The following is a 23250-nucleotide window of genomic DNA, read 5'->3' as shown; positions in this document are numbered from 1 at the left end:
CATCGAAGTGGACACGGTTCAAAAAATTAAGCTGATTTTCAGTGAAAATTTTAACGGCTGATGAGAGATTTTGAGGTGATTCTGTCGCTTTAAGGACTTCCCATGGTGCGAGACGTCGCGCTGCGCTCTCAGCCGCTGTCATCAGCCTGTTCAAGCTGAAAACCTCCACATTTCAGGTTCTATTGATCCAGGACGTCGTGAGAGAACAGAGAAGTTTCAGAAGAAGTCGGTTTCAGCATTTTATCCGGATATTCCACTGTTAAAGGAGATTTTTTTAATGAAAGACGTACGGACGGGTCCGCGCATCGGGACGCAGCCGCCGCGACGCTCCGCCACAGGAAAAACACCTCCGTTGAAAGCCTTAAGGACAAGTTGGAACATGTCCTGCCTGTTAAACAATTTCTCATATACTCACTCCACTGAAAGCCATCAAAAGCCGCCTGGATTTTACAAATGGTTATCAACACGGAGGTGTTTTTCCTGTGCCGCCGCACTGCGTCGGCTGCGTCCGCACGTCTTTCATTAAAAAAAATCTCCTTTAACAGTGGAATATCCGGATAAAATGCTGAAACCGACTTCTTCTGAAACTTCTCTGTTCTCTCACGACGTCCTGGATCAATAGAGCCTGAAATGTGGAGGTTTTCAGCTTGAACAGGCTGACGACGGCGGCTGAGAGCGCTGAGCGACGTCTCGCACCGTGGGAAGTCCTTAAAGCGACAGAATCACCTCAAAATCTCTCATCAGCCGTTAAAATTTTCACTGAAAACCAGCTTAATTTTTCGAACCGTGTCCACTTCGATGTGTCTCACAGGTTTAGAAAAAATTTTGATCAAACAAAGCGCCAGTCTCTCAGCAACTTCTCAGACAAAGGAATTCCGACGAGGGGCTGGACGACTCCTCCCACAAGGAGTGCTCACAGGCGAATGACGTCACCGACAGGCGTGGAAAAACTCACGCATGCGCACGAGGGTTCAAGCATGTCTGACGTAAAAACATATGAATGAAATCCATATAGTTTTTGAAAAAAATAAAAAGGACCGTTACTTTATTGACAGCCCTCATATATATTAAAAAGCAGTTAGCTTTATACATTCGTAGACATCAAAGTATGTTATTATTATTATTATTATTATCATTATTATTATTATTATTTACATTTATTTAACCCGGATAGTCTCACTGAGATTAAAAATTTCTTTTGCAAGGGAGTCCTGGCCAAGATGCAGAAAAAGTTACACCACAATTTGAATTAAATTCACACAATTAAAATAAAAAAGATTAACAAAAACAGTTACAATTTAAAGACGTCATCTCAAGTCTGGACTTAAACATGCTCAACGAAATAAGTTCAGTTAATTTCCAGTCTTTTTGCAACATGATCCGTGTAGAGCCGAGTAAACAAAAGCCCTTTTTCCCAATTCTGTGCAGGGAAATGGAACAGAAAGCAACAAATGATCATTTGAAGGCAAAGAATAAGAATCAACACTACCCTTAACTGCTGGTGACTCTGGTACTGGCACATTCCGATCTAATGGCTGCATTCACATAAGAAAAGGTGGCCTAATGAGTTGTAAATTACCCCAGCGGTGCCATTTGGCACCCTCCGGTAGAAAAAGGCATAGTGAGAAAAGGCTGGTAGTTCTAGTGAAATTGGGCTATTAGTAAAAAAATAGTAGTGTGGCATACAGTCAGTGAGTTTGTCAATTTTGTGGAACAAACAGGTGTGAATCAGGTGTCCCCTATTTAAGGATTAAGCCAGCACCTGTTGAACATGCTTTTCTCTTTGAAAGCCTGAGGAAAATGGGACGTTCAAGACATTGTTCAGAAGAACAGTGTAGTTTGATTAAATAGTTGATTGGAGAGGGGAAAACTTATACGCAGGTGCAAAAAATTATAGGCTGTTCATCTACAATGATCTCCAATGCTTTAAAATGGACAAAAAAAAAAAAACAGATGCATGGAAGAAAACAGAAAACAACCATCAAAATGGATAGAAGAATAACCAGAATGGCAAAGGCTCACCCATTGATCAGCTCCAGGATGATGAAAGACAGTCTGGAGTTACCTGTATGTGCTGTGACAGTTAGAAGACGCCTGTGTGAAGCTAATTTATTTGCAAGAATCCCCCGCAAAGTCCCTCTGTTAAATAAAAGACGTGCAGAAGAGGTTACAATTTGGCAAAGAACACATCAACTGGCCTAAAGAGAAATAGAGGAATATTTTGTGGACTGATGAGAGTAAAATTGTTCTTTTTGGGTCCAACGGCCGTAGACAGTTTGTGAGACGACCCCGAAACTCTGAAATCATCAAATCAAATTCACAGGATTGCTAAAAAAGCAGTTTGAACATAACAGTTTTGAGTTTGTAGTGTCAACAGCAGATGCTACTATTATTGTGAACACCCCCTTTTCTACTTTTTTTTTTTTTAACTAATAGCCCAATTTCATAGCCTTAAGAGTGTGCATATCATTAATGATTGGTCTTGTTGGATTTGTGAGAATCTACTGGTACCTTGTTTCCCATGTAACAATAAGAAATATACTCAAAACCTGGATTAATCTTTTTAGTCACATAGCACTACTATTATTCTAAACACTACTGTACATATTACATTTTGACATACATGCTCATGCATCTAGCAGCTTACATTAATTAAAATGTGTGAGGTTTCATGCTTTAGGTTAAGGGAGAAAGTGGGATTAAACCCGTTCGTTCACGTCCACATTAGGTTTGTCTTGTTCTTCCCCTTCAGCAGGGCAGCGGCCTGCAGGTAAAAAACCCCATTGCCATCCACTCTGCTGATGGAGAGAGAGGTACAGCAACTGCTAAGGAACCCACCTCATTGGGGAGGTGATGGTCTAGTGGTTAAGCCTTGGGCTTGAGACCAGAGGATCCTCGGTTCAAATCCCAGCCTGACTGGAAAATCACTAAGGGCCCTTGGGCAAGGACCTTAATCCCCTAGTTGTTCCTGGTGTGTCGTGAGCACCTTGTATTTGTAAAGCGCTTTGCTCGTCTGATGCAGATGGAAAAGCGCTATATCAATGCAGTCCATTTACCATCACTCTTCCAACGGTCTTTGTCCTAATTAGATCAAACAATTAACCTGCAGCGGCACGCCGAGCCTGATGACTCTGCACGCGCTGCAGCAGCAGGACATGAAGAAACGTACCCTGATGTGCCAACATTCTCAGATTTCACAATAATTAATGCTAAGTAATACTGAAAAGCTTTTTGTCTGATATATTTGATGGATGGTGCAAATCAGAGAGCTTAGAGCCTTCTCTGATTTACATTTCAATAGCACTGCATTTCTCTGCTTTTGATTCACAGCCACTGAACACATTGATGGGTCTCATCATAAATTATGTGTGAGAGGCAAATCAGAAAGAAGAAGAAAAAAAAGATTCAATCTTCATTAACACAGAGATATTGTTCCTCAGTGTGAAAAGCCTTAAGGACATACTTGTTCAATGACTGGTTGGAGGGTTTAGGGATGAACTACCTGCTGATGTCAAATATTTGGGACGCCTTGGTTCTTATTCCCTCTGCATGTTCGCAAAAAGCCAAGAAAGGAATGACGGGACATGAGCTCATACGTTATGAAGTAACCGACTGTTGAGAAAGTCCCCCCTCAGTGCTTTTGCAACAAGCAGCATTGCACAAGGAAATTTTTTCAGGCAGCTGTTGCACAGAAACTGCCACAGCAGCATGGACAACGCAAAGTCTAGTTTTAAACCCCAAGACACAGATGTGCATTGTTTAATAATTAAAAGTGTGGAACTTTGCAGAAGGCAAATTCATCCAAGACGTTCATGTGAGGAATGTCTGCACACAATGTGAAGATGAACTGAGAATTCATGAGACTTTGATCACATTTACAAGGTGGTGAGAGACAGAGGGGCAGCACAGGCAATGGCAAAGTATTTTAAGATTTAAAGATGCTAAAGCAAACTTGCGAGTCACACAACCTTGGAGCTTGTGTGAAATATCTGACTGTAGAGAGAAAAGGAAAAACAGTTTTGCTTTTACTCAGCCTGACTAATTGCCTGAAAAGGGGCTGCAGTTGGGACACACCACCTTTCTGAAAAGTTGAACTTAAAGTGCTCAGTGTTATGATCGAGCATGTGAAACAGGGTTGGCTGAGTTACTGGAAACAATCATTTTTTTTCCCCCTAATAGGCCTTACAGGCTTCTGTGATTGGAGAAACTACGAGATTGCAAATTCAGACTGTTGCATCCCCAGTTAATCAGCTGGACAGCAAATAGAAGGACATGAAATTTCAGCCACAGTTTGCCAGAAGGCACATGGGAGACTGAAGCCTATGTGCAGTTGAAGGTGCTATATTATTTTTTCTTTTTGAATTTTTATGCTTAAATAGATTTTTGCTGGTCATTGGTAGTCTGGGAGCAGGCACCGTCTCTACGGGGATGGGGTAATGAGGGGATGGCAGGGGGAGAGAAGCTGCAGAGAGGTGTGTAAGACTACAACCCTGCTTCCTGGTCCCAACCCTGGATAGTCACGGTTTGGAGGATTTAAGAAAATTGGCCAGATTTCTAGAAATGAGAGCTGCTCCATCCAAAGTGGGATGGATGCCGTCTCTCCTAACAAGACCAGGTTTTCCCCAGAAGCTTTGCCAATTATCTATGAAGCCCACCTCATTTTTTGGACACCACTCAGACAGCCAGCAATTCAAGAACATGCGGCTAAACATGTCACTCCCGGTCCGATTGGGGAGGGGCCCAGAGAAAACTACAGAGTCCCACATTGTTTTTGCAAAGTTACACACTGATTCAATGTTAATTTTAGTGACCTCCGATTGGCGTAACCGGGTGTCATTACTGCCGACGTGAATTACAATCTTACCAAATTTACGCTTAGCCTTAGCCAGCAGTTTCAAATTTCCTTCAATGTCGCCTGCTCTGGCCCCCGGAAGACAATTGACTATGGTTGCTGGTGTCGCTAACTTCACATTTCTCAAAACAGAGTCGCCAATACCCAGAGTTTGATCCTCGGTGGGTGTGTCGCCGAGTGGGGAAAAACGGTTAGAAATGTGAACGGGTTGGCGGTGTACACGGGGCTTCTGTTTAGGGCTACGCTTCCTCCTCACAGTCACCCAGTCGGCCTGCTTTCCCGGCTGCTCGGGATCTGCCAGAGGGAAACTAACGGCAGCTAAGCTACCTTGGTCCGCACCGACTACAGGGGCCTGGCTAGCTGTAGAATTTTCCACGGTGCGGAGCCGAGTCTCCAAGTCGCCCAGCCTGGCCTCCAAAGCTACGAATAAGCTACACTTATTACAAGTACCATTACTACTAAAGGAGGCCGAGGAATAACTAAACATTTCACACCCAGAGCAGAAAAGTGCGGGAGAGACAGGAGAAGCTGCCATGCTAAACCGGCTAAGAGCTAGTAGCTGCGCTAAGCTAGCGGATTCCTAAAAACACGCAAAGTGAATAACGTGTAAATAATTTAGAGGTGATTCAGCAGAGGGAGTGCTTTAGTTAAGGCACGTGAAGATTACACTGTGAAACAAATCGTTATCTAGGTAACTAGATCAATCTAACTGCGCAGATTAAACAGCTAACAGATACAGCAAAACACCGCTGTGCTCCGGAACAGGAAGTGATACAATACTGCAGTGAGAGCCAACCACCAGTAGAGGCCAATACATCTGTGTAGTTAATTAATAAAATATTCTCTACAGATGATTCGCTCACGCGCACGTAAAAAAAAGAAAGAAAAAAAGAAACTCCGCTGCTCCTCCGCTCTTTCCCCCCAAAAACTCTGTCATAAGCCAGTCACCATTTGCTTTATTATACAGCTGTGTAGCTAATAAGCAAAATAATCTCCAGGACGATTTGCGCACGCACGCATGTAAAATAAAAATAAAAAGAACCTCCACTCCACGCTGCTGTGGTGCTGCTGCTCGCTCCAAAAACTCTGTCATAATTGTAAAATAAAGGACAAAAGAGACATAAGTCCTGCTCACAGGCTGCTACCAGATACAGGACATGTTCACATCTTCAAACTCCAGACATCTCCATGTCTCTACATATTCAGTCCCTGATTGGTCATCGCGGCGCGACGAGAACTGTGGCACTACAGGAAGGGCAGGATGAAACGGCGATTAAAAAGTATCAAACGCCGTTGTTCGCATTGTCGCTGTCGTCACGGGAGGTCTCTGGGAGCGCTCCCGGAATTATTCCACATGTTGAATAATTTTTTCAACGATTCCCGGTAAAACTGGAACTAAGCCACGCCCCTAGTGCCGGCGTTAACAACTGCGTGTGATCCTTAAAGTGGATATGACACTTAACGACAACATAGTCTTATTACATGTAACAAAGGTTATATACGAGGTCTGTCAATAAGTATCGTACCTTTTTATTTTTTTCAAAAACTATATGGATTTCATTCATATGTTTTTACGTCAGACATGCTTGAACCCTCGTGCGCATGCCTGAGTTTACCACGCCTGTCGGTGACGTCATTCGCCTGTGAGCATGCCTTGGGAAGGAGTGGTCCCGCCCCCTCGTCGGATTTTCATTGTCTGGAAATGGCAGAATGAAAAGGACTTTTTTTCCATCAGAATTTTTTCAGAAGCTGTTAGAGACTGGTACCTGGAAACCATTCGAAAAATTTAGCTGGCTTTCGGTGAAAATTTTACGGGCTTCACAGAGAATAAGGACTTTTACTACAGCTTTCAGGACTGCTTTAAGGACGGTCGGTGCGCCGCGCTCCGAGCTGCGACGACGAGGCACAAACCACTGGATCATTTCTAAACGGATGGCTCTGTGGATACGAGACCATCGTGTGCTCTTTCTCTGGTTATCACAAGAGCTGAACATCAGCCATTTTCCGGCAGATTTCACTTTTATCAAGAGATTTTGTCATGGAAAGCAGCGCGGAGGCTTCGCGCGTCACGACCGATTCGCTGATGAAGCGAGACAAAGGAACACCTCCGTTTCGGAGTGTTAGAGGACAAGTTGAGACATACCTATCTCGGCTTTCAGTGCTTACCAGTCGAGTGAGTATAATAGAAATTGTGGAGAGCTGGACATGTCCCAACTTGTCCTCTAACACTCCGAAACAGAGGTGTTCCTTTGTCTCGCTTCATCAGCGAATCGGTCGTGACGCGCGAAGCCTCCGCACGGCTTTCCATGACAAAATCTCTTGTTAAAAGTGAAATCTGCTGGAAAATGGCTGATGTCCAGCTCTTGTGATAACCAGAGAAAGAGCACACGACGGTCTCGTATCCACAGAGCCATCCGTTTAGAAATGATCCAGTGGTTTGTGCCTCGTCGTCGCAGCTCGGAGCGCGGCGCACCGACCGACCTTAAAGCAGTCCTGAAAGCTGTAGTAGAAGTCCTTATTCTCTGTGAAGCCCGTAAAATTTTCACCGAAAGCCAGATAAATTTTTCGAATGGTTTCCAGGTGCCTGTCTCTAACAGCTTCTGAAAAAATTCTGATGGAAAAAAAGTCCTTTTCATTCCGCCATTTCCAGACAATGAAAATCCGACGAGGGGGCGGGATCACTCCTTCCCAAGGCGTGCTCACAGGCGAATGACGTCACCGACAGGCGTGGAAAAACTCACGCATGCGCACGAGGGTTCAAGCATGTCTGACGTAAAAACATATGAATGAAATCCATATAGTTTTTGAAAAAAATAAAAAGGTACGATACTTTATTGACAGACCTCGTAATTCGGTCAACCTAAGCATTTTGGGAAAATGGACGCAGTTCTCCCGTTATATATAACATTTGAACGTCCCGCCACTGAAAAATGTGCACGCCCCTTGAACAGCTTCCTGCTGAGCACCAAGCAGAAAATACGTCACAGGCTGTAGCCCGTATCGGCTCGCGCGCCTGGTGGCCGTTGTTTACATTTTTTTTTTTAGCAGCAGAAACTGATTAAACACAGCTCTCAGGGACTTGTTTGTCGATATGCCTGACCAGTGTGTAGCAGCATATTGCACAAACACAAGGGTGAAAGGTTTTAGCCTTTTCAAGTCCAGGCAGATTGATCGAAAGCTGCGGTGTTGTGTGATGCACGAAATGTCCAGCTGCCGCTCGCTCCACTCGCACACCCACATTTGCTCCAGAAAGCAGACACTTTCCTCTATCGTCTCCATGTTCTCACTGCTCATAGGAACACATAAAATGTCAACCCCAAATAATATGTTCACAATAATCTTGCAGCATGTAAACACGACGGCGGCATGAAAACACGGCAGCGGCATGAAAACACGGCAGCGGCATGTAAACACGGCGGCGTAAACACGGCAGCGGCATGAAAACACGGCAGCGTAAACACGGCAGCGGCATGAAAACACGGCAGCGGCATGAAAACACGGCAGCGGCATGAAAACACGGCAGCGGCATGTAAACACGACGGCGGCGTAAACACGACAGCGGCATGAAAACACGACGGCGGCGTAAACACGGCAGCGGCATGTAAACATGACATAATTAGAGTAATTATAGTGTTATAAACAGCAGCAACAAAAATCAAAGCCTCCCTTACCATTCCATATTCTGCAGCCTTTCAGTTTTTCATGATTTCTTCACATCTGTGATGCATTAATTTTGTCGGTTTGGAACCAAGATTTTGCTCGTTTACTAGTGTGCTTGGGGTCATTGTCTTGTTGAAACACCCATTTCAAGGGCATGTCCTCTTTAGCATAAGGCAACATGACCTCTTCATGTATTTTGACATATCGAAACTGATCCATGATGCCTGGTATGCGATATATAGGCCCAACACCATAGTAGGAGAAACATGCCCATATCATGATGCTTGCACCACCATGCTTCACTGTGAACTGTGGCTTGAATTCAGAGTTTGGGGGTCGTCTCACAAACTGTCTGCGGCCCTTGGACCCAAAAAGAACAATTTTACTCTCATCAGTCCACAAAATATTCCTCCATTTCTCTTTAGGCCAGTTGATGTGTTCTTTGGCAAATTGTAACCTCTTCTGCACAGCTTTTATTTAACAGAGGGACTTTGCGGGGGATTCTTGGAAATAAATTAGCTTCACAAAGGCGTCTTCTAACTGTCACAGCACTTACAGGTAACTCCAGACTGTCTTTGATCATCCTGGAGCTGATCAATGGGTGAGCCTTTGCCATTCTGGTTATTCTTCTATCCATTTTGATGGTTGTTTTCTGTTTTCTTCCACGCGTCTCTGTTTTTTTTGTCCATTTTAAACCACTGGAGATCATTGTAGATGAACAGCCTATAATTTTTTGCACCTGCATATAAGTTTTCCCCTCTCCAATCAACTTTTTAATCAAACTACACTGTTCTTCTGAACAATGTCTTGGATGTCCCATTTTCCCCAGGCTTTCAAAGAGAAAAGCATGTTCAACAGGTGCTGGCTTCATCCTTAAATAGGGGACACCTGATTCACACCTGTTTGTTCCACAAAATTGACGAACTCACTGACTGAATGCCACACTACTATTATTGTGAACACCCCCTTTTCTATTTTATTTTTTTTTTTTTTTTTTTTTACTAATAGCCCAATTTCATAGCCTTAAGAGTGTGCATATCATGAATGCTTGGTCTTGTTGAATTTGTGAGAATCTACTGAATCTGCTGGTACCTTGTTTCCCATGTAACAATAAGAAATATACTCAAAACCTGGATAAATCTTTTTAGTCACATAGCACTACTATTATTCTGAACACTACTGTACATGGTGTGATTTAGGAATCTATTATGGGACAATAATTTGTAAGCATACATTTTACATGTAATTATTAATAAAGGCACTTTTATACCACAAATGTTGTTTTGACAGGTTTTAATCTCTTTAAATAAGTTACACATTCTTGCATGAAGTTCTAGTATATTTCAGAGCTCACTGCAGGTTAAGGAAAGTCACTTGAAGAATACCTTTGGCATGTTCAGAGATAGCTGTCCAATGCTATGGCATTTATAGTAAGTACATATGCTACAGCACTAGACAGGTATCACTGAAAGAAGGTCTACACAGACAGATTATTTTATTGCAATGTTTCCACATACAAAAAAAAATATAAAATGTAAATTCGTGAGATTAGGTCTCTCTAGTGGCCCTGAAATGCCTCTAAAATGCTTAAAACCTGTGGACCCCACCAGGGGTGCTGCCCCTGGACTCCACTGGGGGTCTACGGTGACCCCCGTGCCCCCACTGATTTTCAGAGTTTTTTTTGTTTTCTTTGCCCATTCTTATCCCTGCATTTTACACACAGGGTGGGGATGGGGTCTGTATTTTACTAGATTAATAACTAATTAATAAATGGAATAGTTTTGACTGTGTTGAACGATTGGTCTTCAAAGTAATGATTTAACAAGGTAACTCCATAACATTTAGTCACAGACACTCCAAACCACATTTTTTGGAATTACTATGATCAGATAAATAATGTGGTACATGTTTCAGTATGAAGTGAGCATTTTAAATGTTGACCCCTATATAAACTTTCACTGAATCCTTCATGGCTACAGCTGCGACCCTGGGATGGCCACCATACATTTTTTGTAGACTATGCTATACTGACGCTGGAATACGGTGCATCTGGAAAGTATTCACAGCGCTTTACTTTTTCCACATTTTATGTTACAGCCTTATTCCAAAATGGAGTAAATTAATTTTTCCCCTCAAAATTCTACACACAATATCCCATAATGACAATGTGAAAAAAGTTCATGTGAGATTAAAAAAAAAAAAAAACATTAAGAAATCACACGTCCATAAATATTCACAGCCATTGCATTGAAGCTCAAAACTGAGCTCAGGCGCATCCTGTTTCCACTGATCATCCTTGAGATATTTCTACAACTTAACTGGAGTCCACCTGGGGTAAATTCAGTTGATTGGACATGATTTGGAAAGGACAGGATTGTCTCGAGGCACAAATCTGGGGAAGGGTACAGAAACATTTCTGCTGCTTTGAAGGTCGTAAGGAGCACAATTTCCAACATCATCCATAAATAGCAGACGTTTGGATCCACCAGCTCTCTTCCAAGAACTGGCCGCCCGTCTAAACTGAGTGATCGGGGGAGAAGGACCTTAGTCAGGGAGGTGATCAAGAACCCGATGGTCGATGGCAGGAGCTTCTGGTTAAGATGAAACTTTTAACTTATAAACTTACCTTTTTTCACTTTTTTATGACTGAACTTTGATTGTGAGGAATCGATATTACTTGCTAATATTGCCCCTCATCATGCCACCTAAAGCAGTTAAATCAAGTGATAAACCGGGCAGGAACATGTAGCTGCTATTAGCAAAACTGACCTAGCGCTGAGATGAAGAAATCATTTGATCAGATGAACGACAAACTGGATGGACTCCAAAGACTGTCAATAGTCACGGAGAATGTCTGGACTCCATGGAGGACGATACACAATCACTCAACCACCATTTGTCTAAAGTGGAGGACACATGGAAAACACTTGAGGCTGAGAATACTAAGCTAAGACCTAAGCTAGTCAATATGAAAGGAAAGAGCAGGAGGGCTAATGAACGCCTTATCGGAATAGCAGAAAACAGTGAAGGTCCACAACCAAGCAAGTTTTTTACGCTACTGCTACAGGATGTTTTCGGACGGGACATTTCTCCTTTGCTTCCAGAGTTGGACCGCAGTTTGGCTCCAAAAGCAGGTCCGGGTGATAGGCCACGGCCCATCATTGTCTGCTTTTACCGCTATCAAAACAAGGAGCTGATAAGGGAGGCTAGGAAAAGGGGCACTCTGATGTACCAGAACAGTCCATTTAGGATCTACGAGGACTACAGCACTGAAGTGGTCAGCGAAAGAAGAAAGTATGCGGCGGTCATGTTGGACTTGTACAAACTGGGACTCAAACCATCATTGCTATACCCTGAGCGACTCCGTATTGTCGACAAGGATGGCACTCGCATCACACTCAAATCTGTGGCTGAAGCTGAGAAGGTTTTGGAGGACCATAAGGACTCTTGATCGAACTTCTACATTTAATCCGATAGGTCACTCTGCCAGTTTTAAAGAGTAAGTACTGCAGTAGTTTATACAGGAGACGTTCTGTATTTATCTTTGCTACTTTGTGCTTTGATATATAACTGTTGATGACTTGTGCTTTATAGGTCTGATGCTGCTTTATAAAATAACTTATTATTGAGGTGTTTTTTATTATTTATTTTCTCATATATTTTACCATAGATGTAGAGAGATGGAATGCCAACTCCTGATCTCGGGGGCTGAGGTTGTGGTGTGCATGTGTGAGAGGAGTTGGGGTTCTTCAGTTTCGGTTTTTTGCTGTGCAGCCAGCGCTTCATTCACAGGTATTATAAACACCAATATTCTGCCGTGAATCGACAATATCAAACATCACAAAATAAGGTTAAAGGTTTTGTTCAATTATTCTGAATAATTTACAGAGCCTTACGTTTTGTAGGTGCCCTGATTATCACTCACAAAGTCACGCTGCTCTCAAAATAAAAATGCTTCGTAGGTGCCGCGCTGTTATTGCTGCGAAGGTTTGGAAACAACTGGTTAGGTTGAAAGATCAAGATATAACCCACATATCGGGAACTATTCAGATAAAATATATCTTATATAAAATATAGATCTTGCAGTCGATTAGCAAAAAGGCAAGTTTTAGAAGACAGTAAAAGTTACGTTTATTCAGTCAGCTAAGGGAAGAGGATCATGCCACCTTTTTATTTATTTTTAATCTTTATGTGATTTCTGGTCCAAAAGACAAGCTTATCTTCTACTCCATTATTTTTTGTCCAAAACGTAGCGCTAAATTTGTTGTCTACACTTCTACAGGGATACAGTTGCTAATTATTGAGATCTTATTGTTCTCTGTTCAATTTGCACTTACTTTATCTCCCAGTAAAAATTGTGTGTATATATATACTCAACAAAAATATAAACGCAACACTTTTGGTTTTGCTCCCATTTTGTATGAGATGAACTCAAAGATCTAAAACTTTTTCCACATACACAATATCACCATTTCCCTCAAATATTGTTCACAAACCAGTCTAAATCTGTGATAGTGAGCACTTCTCCTTTGCTGAGATAATCCATCCCACCTCACAGGTGTGCCATATCAAGATGCTGATTAGACACCATGATTAGTGCACAGGTGTGCCTTAGACTGCCCACAATAAAAGGCCACTCTGAAAGGTGCAGTTTTATCACACAGCACAATGCCACAGATGTTGCAAGATTTGAGGGAGCGTGCAATTGGCATGCTGACAGCAGGAATGTCAACCAGAGCTGTTGCTCGTGTATTGAATGTTCATTTCTCTACCATAAGCCGTCTCCAAAGGCGTTTCAGAGAATTTGGCAGTACATCCAACCAGCCTCACAACCGCAGACCACGTGTAACCACACCAGCCCAGGACCTCCACATCCAGCATGTTCATCTTCAAGATCGTCTGAGACCAGCCACTCGGACAGCTGCTGAAACAATTGGTTTGCATAACCAAAGAATTTCTGCACAAACTGTCAGAAACCGTCTCAGGGAAGCTCATCTGCATGCTCGTCGTCCTCATCGGGGCCTCGACCTGGCTCCAGTTCGTCGTCGTAACCGACTTGAGTGGGCAAATGCTCACATTCGCTGGCATTTGGCACGTTGGAGAGGTGTTCTCTTCACGGATGATGTGAAGGAGATGTGTTGCACTGCATGAGGCAAATGGTGGTCACACCAGATACTGACTGGTATCCCCCCCCCAATAAAACAAAACTGCACCTTTCAGAGTGGCCTTTTATTGTGGGCAGTCTAAGGCACACCTGTGCACTAATCATGGTGTCTAATCAGCATCTTGGTATGGCACACCTGTGAGGTGGGATGGATTATCTCAGCAAAGGAGAAGTGCTCACTATCACAGATTTAGACTGGTTTGTGAACAATATTTGAGGGAAATGGTGATATTGTGTATGTGGAAAAAGTTTTAGATCTTTGAGTTCATCTCATACAAAATGGGAGCAAAACCAAAAGTGTTGCGTTTATATTTTTGTTGAGTATATATATATATATAGATATATCAGTGGCGGATGCTGGTCTTTCAAGGAGGAGAAGATCAGTTTTGGCCTACATCATAAAATGTGTCGGTTTATTTTTACGTAAATTCTACCCTCCGTTCCTTTTCAAGAAAATGATCTGTGACCCTGTCGTACCAACAAGGCGTCTTTTCCAGGGACTTGAATAGTGTCCTCTCAATGGCCAGCAGAGCTAGGCTGCTTAAACGGCCTTGGCCCATGGTGTTGCGGGTGTAAGACTTGAGCCGCTTTAAACAGGAGAAGCTCCTCTCTACACCTGCAGATGTAGCTCCAATTGTTGCCACTAATGACAATAGTTTGTACACCTGAGGCATTGCAGTAATTGCAGTAAAAACAGGCAATTCTGTAAATACTGATGATTTTTGTTTTACTCTAAATACTATTTTATCTGAGGGAACAAGGCTGTCCACGTTACCAGACTGAGAACTGCTTGACTCAGCATCCAAGAGTCAGCTGGTGGTCTCCTGTCACCTGCATCATCCTGTCAGCCGCCGTCTGGTAGAATGCCACCTGTGAGGCCATGCGGTTGATCCCAGATATCCTGGACATCTTCGTGATGCAAGAACTAGCAATGTGCACCATTCCGAAACTACAAAACTTTCATGTCAATTTAAATCATGTAATATACAACCCCGCTGGGCTTGCTGGTGATTTTTCCACAGTTTTGGCAGCTTGATAGAAACTGAAGGCAGGTGTCAGGTCCTTCATGATGCCTCCCATATTTTCTTTGATTTGTGTTGACTGAAATAAATGATGCATATTTCATCGTGTTGACTATGTGATACCTCAGTGATATCAAAATAATATGACTGAAAATAAAATGTGAATTGTTCTTAACAATGAGGTTTGTTGTTCAACAAAGAATGTGGTTCTTCTGGAACAATATCAGGATCTTCAAGACTGATGCCAGCCAATAATTCGTTGAAATCCTGGGGAAAAAAACATGAATTGTTGCAATGAGGCCAGCAACCTTCTGACATCGCACACATCTCTACATGTTGCTGTTGGAATGACTAAAATCCCCCCCAAAATATAATATTTTTTTCAGGCTGTAATCCCCCCCCCCCCCCCCCCACAAATAGAGTTTATTTATGTTTGAGAGGGGACACTCACATTTTTGAGGTGCAAATATGCAGATATGACTCAAGAAAATATTTTCTATTTAGCTGTAACTTTGTGGAACAGCCTCCCTCATCATGTGGTAAATGCTCCAATCATTATTACTTCAAAGGATTACTAAGGCTTTTTTTTACAGTGTTTAATTTTTTTGATTGACAATTTTATTATGGTGTTTGATGACTTTTACTGTGCAATTTATGAGTTTTATATGACTATATTTATGAGCTTTGCAGTAATGCTTTTTTAAATGACGAATGATGTGTGCTTTTATTGTATTTTTATATACACGTTTTATGAATAATTAATGATTATTTACTGTGATTTTCCGCCACAGTTGCTGACAGTCTGCATGGTCTTATCAATAATATTAGCATGTTTTGTCCTGAATATGATTTAAAATCATCAAGAACTTCATTCAAGCTACATTTTGAACATACTTCGAGGGGATAACTTGCTGAAGACTAGGGATAGGTATTGATAAGATTTTATCGATATCGATGTCATCATCGATTCTGCTTATCGATCCGATTCCTTATCGATTCCCTTATCGATACCTCTTGTGAATTTTCTGTGCCTCGAAGCTTCGCTTAATGTTGTAGTACATATGCTAGGTCTGTATGTGGCGCTGTAACATCCCCATTAAAAAAAAACATAAGAACACTAGCGCATACCCATAAGCTGTGTAAACGCTAATCAAATTAGCGTCTAAAGCTACCGCTTTCCAATGTGATACACAGAGTAAAATTAAGCCTTTTAAGAGAAAGAGGGTCCACGCTGATCGTCTGAAATAGACTTACTGCGCATTTAAAGCGAAGCTGTGTGTCTATTTAAAAAAAAAAAAAACATGGTCCGCTCGACGTGGGGAGTGACTATTGACTGCTGCTGTCTCTTAGGCCTTTCACACTGAATCCGTCAGGCCAATCCGTCAACGCATGGGAACCCGTCGGAAAACGCATCCGACGGATCCTGACATGACGGAGCATGACATCAGACGCGTCACTTTGGAAGCGACAAAAAAAAAAAAAAAAAAAAAAGTGGGGGGCGGAGATTGCCACGTCACACTCTGGCTGTTTCCACAATCTGAAAAAGTTCAGCGATCGCCATCTTGAATTTGCGTCGCCTGAACCACAAAAAAAGCTTTAAAAAAAAAAAACAGCAGTAGAACGATTCTCCCATCACCCTGCTAGGAGAAGCTTTTTTTTCACTCCCTCAGAGTGACCGCCGACCGAGGGAGGACCGACGACTTGGTGGGATATCGATCGAACCGCGACAGCGGACCGACCAGCACGGAGAAGCTGGCCTTCAGGCATCATCACTGGGCAGACCGAGCCAGGCAGCCGGGGTGATGGAGCAAACCCACTCAGTCCGAAATCTCCCACTTTTTGGATATATGCGAAGTCCCAGTTTGCCCAACGGAGTTTAGTTCTGAAGCTTTATCGAGGTGAGAATAATGTAAAAATAAAACGTGACGTTTGCTGAACTGCTGTGAAGGTTTAATAATCGGCTAACATTAGCTTAGCCTTTTAGCACAGTTGATCTAAGTGAACACTTTAATTTCTAAATGGTTCAGTCTTTTTATTTTTTACCAAATAAAGCTACAGCTTTTTTCAGACACCACAAAAGCTCAACTTTAAATAACTTATTTTTTCAGGCGTTTTTTTCCCATCGTTTTTCCCCCCTTTTTTTTTATATATATATAAAATGTTTAGTGTTTCTTCATATTTAAAGAAATATTTTTATTTGTCCCAATCAGGAGCATTTGCTGTGCAGACAACCAAACTTCCACTGATGAGCTGAACACCACGAAGTCCAGTCGAAAGAAAACATCTCTGCTTTTCAGCAAAACCACCAGAGTTCAAAGCTGCAGAAGAGACCTTCATCTGGTCCCAAGAATCCAGCATAACATCACCTGCTTCTAAATAAAAGGCTCTTTAAACAGCAACTATTTTATTCTTTTTTAAAAAGCTGTTCTATTTTATATTTTAACAATAAATGAATGGATCATTAAAAATGTCCACGAAATCAAAGTCATTCAAAATCAATCACACTGCAGTCATTGTTAAATTATTTCCTGTTGCATTTATAATAAACATTTGTATTTATTTAGTGTCTGTTTTCTGGTTGAAATGAGATATAAATAATCTACCAGACTTAAAAAATGTACAAATGTCCATGTTATTTTGTCTAAAAATAAATGTTCCAGGTTCCTTATGTTAAACAAGAAATTAATCTGAAATAACAGGTGGTTTTAATTTACAGATGAAAGGTTTCTAAAGAACTATTTGATTTATTTAGCTATTTTAATTACAAGTGTTCTAAACTTTTTTTTTTTTTTTTTTACAGTAATCAGAAATTCTGAGGTAACAACAACAAAAACACATTTCGAAGGATTTTTCTTCAGAAAACTGCTCCACAAATGAGCAGTCCTGTGACACGTATGTTTTGCACAGATCAGTGGTTTCCACGGATCCATTTTGTAGAGATCAGTGGTTTCTGCCACCCGTCTTCCGTGTTTTGGCCCGACGCGTCGTTCCTATTGGACAACGCAAAGGTACGTCACAGCTCAGGAGGTCGGAAGTTGGATTGGATTGAACTTTGACTTCGTCAGCCTGCTGACAAGCGGCAATGCGCGCTCCCATCAAATGCATCGGTTTAGCTCGGCTTTTGACACGACGCATCTGATGCATCTAAAACGCAACGCGTCTCATTGAAAATAATGCTTTTTAGACCGATTTTTGACGCAGTTGACGCATCTGACGCATTCAGTGTGAAAGGCCCTTCTCTCTCTGCCCGGTATGAGAGGCTCTCAGCACTCCCCTCACACCGGGCAAGTCACAGGTCTGTCCCCGGCTACACTGAAACAGTTTCTGAAAGATCCTCTCAGCAAAAGTCCACTTTTTCTTATGTGTTTTACTGACTCGGACTGAGTATTTCACTTTTTAATTTTTGCTTTTTTGGGCAACACACAACGCTTCACAAACACGGTAACTTAAATAAAAATAATAATAATAATAATAATGATAATAAAAAACTGACTGCGAGGCTTGCATGTTCAACCTCCAGCTGAAATTTATCTGCTGAATTGCAGAGAAAGAGGAATTAAAAAACCCCACAGTGATCCAGTCCACCAACCTTAAAGGAAAAAAAATGGTTAAATTTTACAAGTTGGGGAAAAAACAACAAACAAAACAGAAACCACATCCCATCGCTATTTCAGCAAAATGTCAAGATTTTGGCACAGCTATTTTGCTATTTGTGTCCAAATAAAGTTTTGCATGGGAGTGCTCAGGTTGTGCAGATTTTTGCTTTGATATTTGTCTCTTTTTTTTATCCAGCACACCTTTTTTTTTTTTTTTTTACACATGTTGGATGTGCAGGTCTCTTCTGATTTAGTAAGATTTTGGTGCAGACATTGTGCCATTGCTTAGGGAGAGCCCTGGGCTACTGATGTTTAAAACGCAAAAGTACTTTTTATCCGATTATTCAATTAATCAGCAGAATAATCAATAGAATACTCGACTACTAAAATAATCGATAGCTGCAGCCCTAATTAATATATAAACAAAAATAAATTAAAAAAATATTACAATTTGTAATACATTTGACTCTTTTACGACAAACGCTGAGCCATTAATTATACAGAAAACAAATGCACACAAACGTGCTGAGATGCGAACACCTTAATGCTAACTTTAACATGGAAAATGCCGTAGACATGTTCATGCATTAGCATCTGTGCCATTTTTAAGTTGTAAAATACATCTATCAACTGTTTCAGAAGACCATAACAGGTTGGTTTAACATAAAAAAGGTAAATATTACTCACAGACATATGCTCTTTGGGGTTTTAGTGGGGAAAAATTAATGAAACAAATTACCAACAAAGCAGCGGGTTGGATCAATTCTTCATTGCTTCAAGCTTCAAAGAAGAGCCGCACTGCAAAAACAGTTAATTACAGACCCTGCAGGGGTTCTGTAATCAACGTAGAGACATGATAATTTTCCTGACAAACAGCCCCAAAAACAATGGCTGCTCTCAAGGACCGATAAGGGAATTGTTAAGCAAAAAGGCTATTGATGTTCTTAACGATACCTGAAAAGAACCTGTTCTTGATACCCAACCCTACTGAAGACACGGCAGAAAACGCAAGAAAACACGCAGAAGCTGCTTTAAAAGCGCATCTGGTGTTATTGCTGGCAGATGAATGGAACTAAACTACCCCAACTCTCACAGCCGAGTGGGTGAAATCTCGGGGTCGCAAGCTCACAAACAGAACTCAATGGAACGAGATTGAGTTGGCATTCCAGTCTCTCTATGATTTTACTAAATCGGGATTATGAAGGTGTTTTTAATCTAGTTAAGATTCGCTTGGGGAATGTTACAGTTAGAAAGGATAGGTGTGCTGTTTGTTGTAGCAGTTAGCGGCACCTTGGGGGGGGGGGGGGGGGGGGGGGGGTTGTTCCACTGTCACTGCTAATGGACCGTAAAGACGTTTTTATCTGCCAGAATATTTAGGCTTGTAATGTTTATATTCCATTAAGTATATGAATACTGTTTTTTTGTCTGTTCTTTTTTCAACTGGGTTCAATGGCAACCTCTTTGAATGTAATTACTTGGAATGTTAACGGCCCCTTCACACATAGTGCGAACTTGGTCAAATTGTGCATGAAGCAGGAATTGTATGCAATACGCATAAAATTGTAGCTGCCTCTAACACCTTGTACACTTGTTGCTACAACTATTTGCACACACCAGCGGCTGAAAGACAGAGTGTGTGCTGTGAGAGCCCATCGAACCCTCTTGTGGCAGGTGTCGGCCAAATTCCAGCTGACACACACAAACATCTAACACCGCTCGCATGGCACTTAGAAAATGTGTGGCCATTCGCACTGTTAGCAAGGCAACAGTCAGCAGACAATCACTGTCGAGCTGGATGTGAAATTTGTCTAAATGCCCCCATGATTGTAGCTTTGCAAACAGACACAGTGACACGTTGGTGTGTCCGCCCACAGGAGCGGCTGCGGAGATCTGTGGTTCTGGACATCACTGCTAGGGAAGACGTACCATGTTTGGACGGACATGGACTAACAACTGTCCACGTGTGTCTGCTTGCTGTCATCACGTGGACATACATAAAAACATATACTGCTGTTGCAATGGGCTGCAGCGAGCATGAGCATGCCATGCACATTGACAGGCTACCCCAGGTGATCCGGACCGTCAGATCATAACACGCAGCGGGTGATCTGAATGTCACGTCACCCATGTGAGCTCTGTTCTACATGATGCGGTGTCTGTCCTGCGGCGTGCCATCCACAAGACACGCATATTGGTCAGGACATGCGTGCAGGGCCGGCCGGACATGCCGCCAGCAGATGTGGACATGATAAGAGAGCCATGCTTCACACTCATCATTTCATGACTGTACGTCTGTGACCACATCACGCAGCTGCTCACACTGTGTTCCCGCAAGCACGAACCGTCGCAGCGGCATCATGCACGCCTGCTCGATATTTTCGTGGTTCGTTCATACGAGCTGTTCCACTGGGAGTTGTACTTATTCGTACTATGTGAGAAGGGGCCCTAAAGGCTGTTAAGAGGAAAAAGGTAGTTACACATCTTAAAAACTTAGGTGTTGGATTTACTCAAACACATTTGAAAAACTCAGATAATGCCTGATTGAAATGTGGATGAGTGGGGCAGCTTTTTCATTCAACTTTTCAGACTAAGGCTAGAGGTGTTACAATACTTATTGATAAAAATGTATCTTTCGCTCCTTCCATAAACATATCTGATCCAAATGGCAGGTAAACTTTATAACCTCAATGTGATATTGGCTAATATATATGCTCCAAACTGTGATGGCCCTCATTTTTTACCTCGTGTCCTCAGTTTGCGCCCTTGTCTAAATTCACACTTGCTTATTATGGGTGGGGACCATCTCAGAATCTGTTTGGATCCTGAGATGGATCGTTCATCTGTCCGGCTGAGATATATAATACTTAAAGCAGTCAGTCACCCATATGCAGCATTTCTTTCTACCTATGGTATTTTGGACATCTGGCGTTTTCTTCTTCCAAAAAATAAACAATATTCCTTTTTTTCATATGCCCACCAAACATATAGCAGAATTTTTTTTTTTTTTTTACTGATAGTAAATTCACATCAGTTCTACTTAAACTGAACATTCTGGATGATAGGATCCCCAGACGAATGTGGAGATGAGCTCCATCTCGGGATTTCCAGACAGACCTCCCACTAACGTAATAGATGATGTCATGTCTTTTAATCCAACCCAAAAGAAAGCCATTTCTAAAATGTTACACCTAATTTCTCATCTAGATGTCACATCAATGGCTGTTATCAAGGAGGCTTGGGAACAGGATTTTCAGTTAAATATTAGTGATTTAGAGTGAGCCGATGTGTTGAATAAAATCCATTTGTCTTCAATGTGTGCAAGACATTCTCTTGTTCAGTAGTTCACATCTTCATAAGGCCAAACTAGCTAGGATTTATCCCCACATTAATCCAACGTGTGACAGATGTAAATCATCTTAGGCTTTTGGCTTTGGTTTTTGTTATTTTTATTTAAGCCGTTTTCATTTCTAAGTCACAGTAGGGACGGGGAGTTCTTTTTGTGTGTGGGTGAGGGTTTTTTTTTTAAACTTGTACTTCTTTTTCTGTTTTTGTATTTTTATATGGTTAAAATTCAATAAATATATTAAACACTCAGAACTCAATGGTCACTCTGTCAGAGCTGCAACATTCCTATGTGGAGAGAGGAGAACCTTCCAGAAGGACAACCATCTCTGCAGCAATCCACCAATCAGGTCTGTATGGTAGAGTGGTAAATGGTAAAGATGGAAGCCACTCATTAGTAAAAGGGACATGGCAGCCTGCCTGGACTTTGCCAAAAAGCACCTGAAGGACTCTCAGACCATGAGAAACAAAATTCTCTGGTGTGATGAGAAAAACACTGAACTCTTTGGTGTGAATGCCTGGCATCATGTTTGGAAGAAATCAAGCACCATCCCTACAGTGAAGCATGGTGGTGGCAGCATCATGCTGTGGGGATGTTTTTCAGCAGCAGGAACTGGGAGACTAGTCAGGATTGAGGGAAAAATGAATGCCAAAATTGCATCAACAATGTATTGAGCAAAGGGTGTGAATACTTATGTACATGTGATTTCTTAGCTTATTTTTAATAAACTGCAAAAATTTTCAAAAAAGCTTTTTCATGTTGTCATTATGGGTGTTGCGAGAAAAATTTTGAAGGGAAAAAAAATGAATTTACTCCATTTTGGAACAGGGCTGTAACATAAAATGTAGCACTGTGAATATTTTCTGGATGCACTGTATTTAGTTGTTTAGTCCCGAGGTGAGACTGAAAACCTGCTTGGACCACAGACTATGAAGACAAATATGTTTGTTTTTTTGTTTCTCAACAAATCTTACAGGTAAATTTGAAGGCAAAAATTTAACCATGTAATTTTCTGTTATTTATCTCTTTCAGACATCTTCCTTAGAGTCACTTGGCCTGAATCCTCAAATAGACAAAGTGCAACTGTCAGAAATGGAAGCTGAGATGCAGAGGCTGAGGGAAGAGGTTGCTGAAGTCAAGGAGGCTTATCAGAGGAGTATGGAACAATTTGCTGAAAATTACAGGAAGAATCTGGCCAGTCAGGAGGTGCATTACACCAGAATGCTGGCAGCCCGGAAGAGCATTATCAAGAGATGCTGGAAGCCCCACCGTGTGGAGGCCTAAACTAAGAACAAAGAAGAACTAGAAGCTCAAAAAGAACTTGCAGTTAACATCTACGTCTGTGAAATAACATAATATGCCCGAATGCATGTTTTATCATATGAGTGCTTTTGGCATTATTCTGGCTCTTTTCCTCCATTATATTTATCCTGGACTGCATTTTCAATCAAGCATTTACCAAAAGATAAAGGTACTCTGAGTGTTGTATGGAAGAAGACTCTCTGAATTGTTTGCACTGAATACTGGTGTTCCTCAGGGATGTGTTCTGTCCAATACTTGCATTTGTTAATAGAGTTTTTGTATTTGTTAATAGGGTTTTAAATAGGAACACT

The 23250-nt window shown here is 41.7% G+C and overlaps 1 protein-coding gene and 1 long non-coding RNA gene across 4 annotated transcripts in view; both read right to left on the bottom strand.

The window, feature by feature from the left end:
- Window positions 1-23250, bottom strand: part of oxr1a (oxidation resistance 1a) — a 668289-nt gene that overhangs the window by 219782 nt on the left and 425257 nt on the right. The window lies entirely within an intron of this gene.
- Window positions 117-23028, bottom strand: LOC117513604. The gene is made up of 4 exons (XR_004561647.1): window positions 22959-23028; window positions 6469-6473; window positions 5801-5806; window positions 117-127 (listed from the first exon to the last, which is right to left on the bottom strand). It is a non-coding gene; the product is annotated as an uncharacterized LOC117513604 (long non-coding RNA).

Source organism: Thalassophryne amazonica, chromosome 7 (genome assembly GCF_902500255.1).
Source record: "Thalassophryne amazonica chromosome 7, fThaAma1.1, whole genome shotgun sequence".
Classification (NCBI taxonomy): Eukaryota; Metazoa; Chordata; class Actinopteri; order Batrachoidiformes; family Batrachoididae; genus Thalassophryne; species Thalassophryne amazonica.
This window is presented reverse-complemented; position numbering and strand designations above follow the sequence as displayed.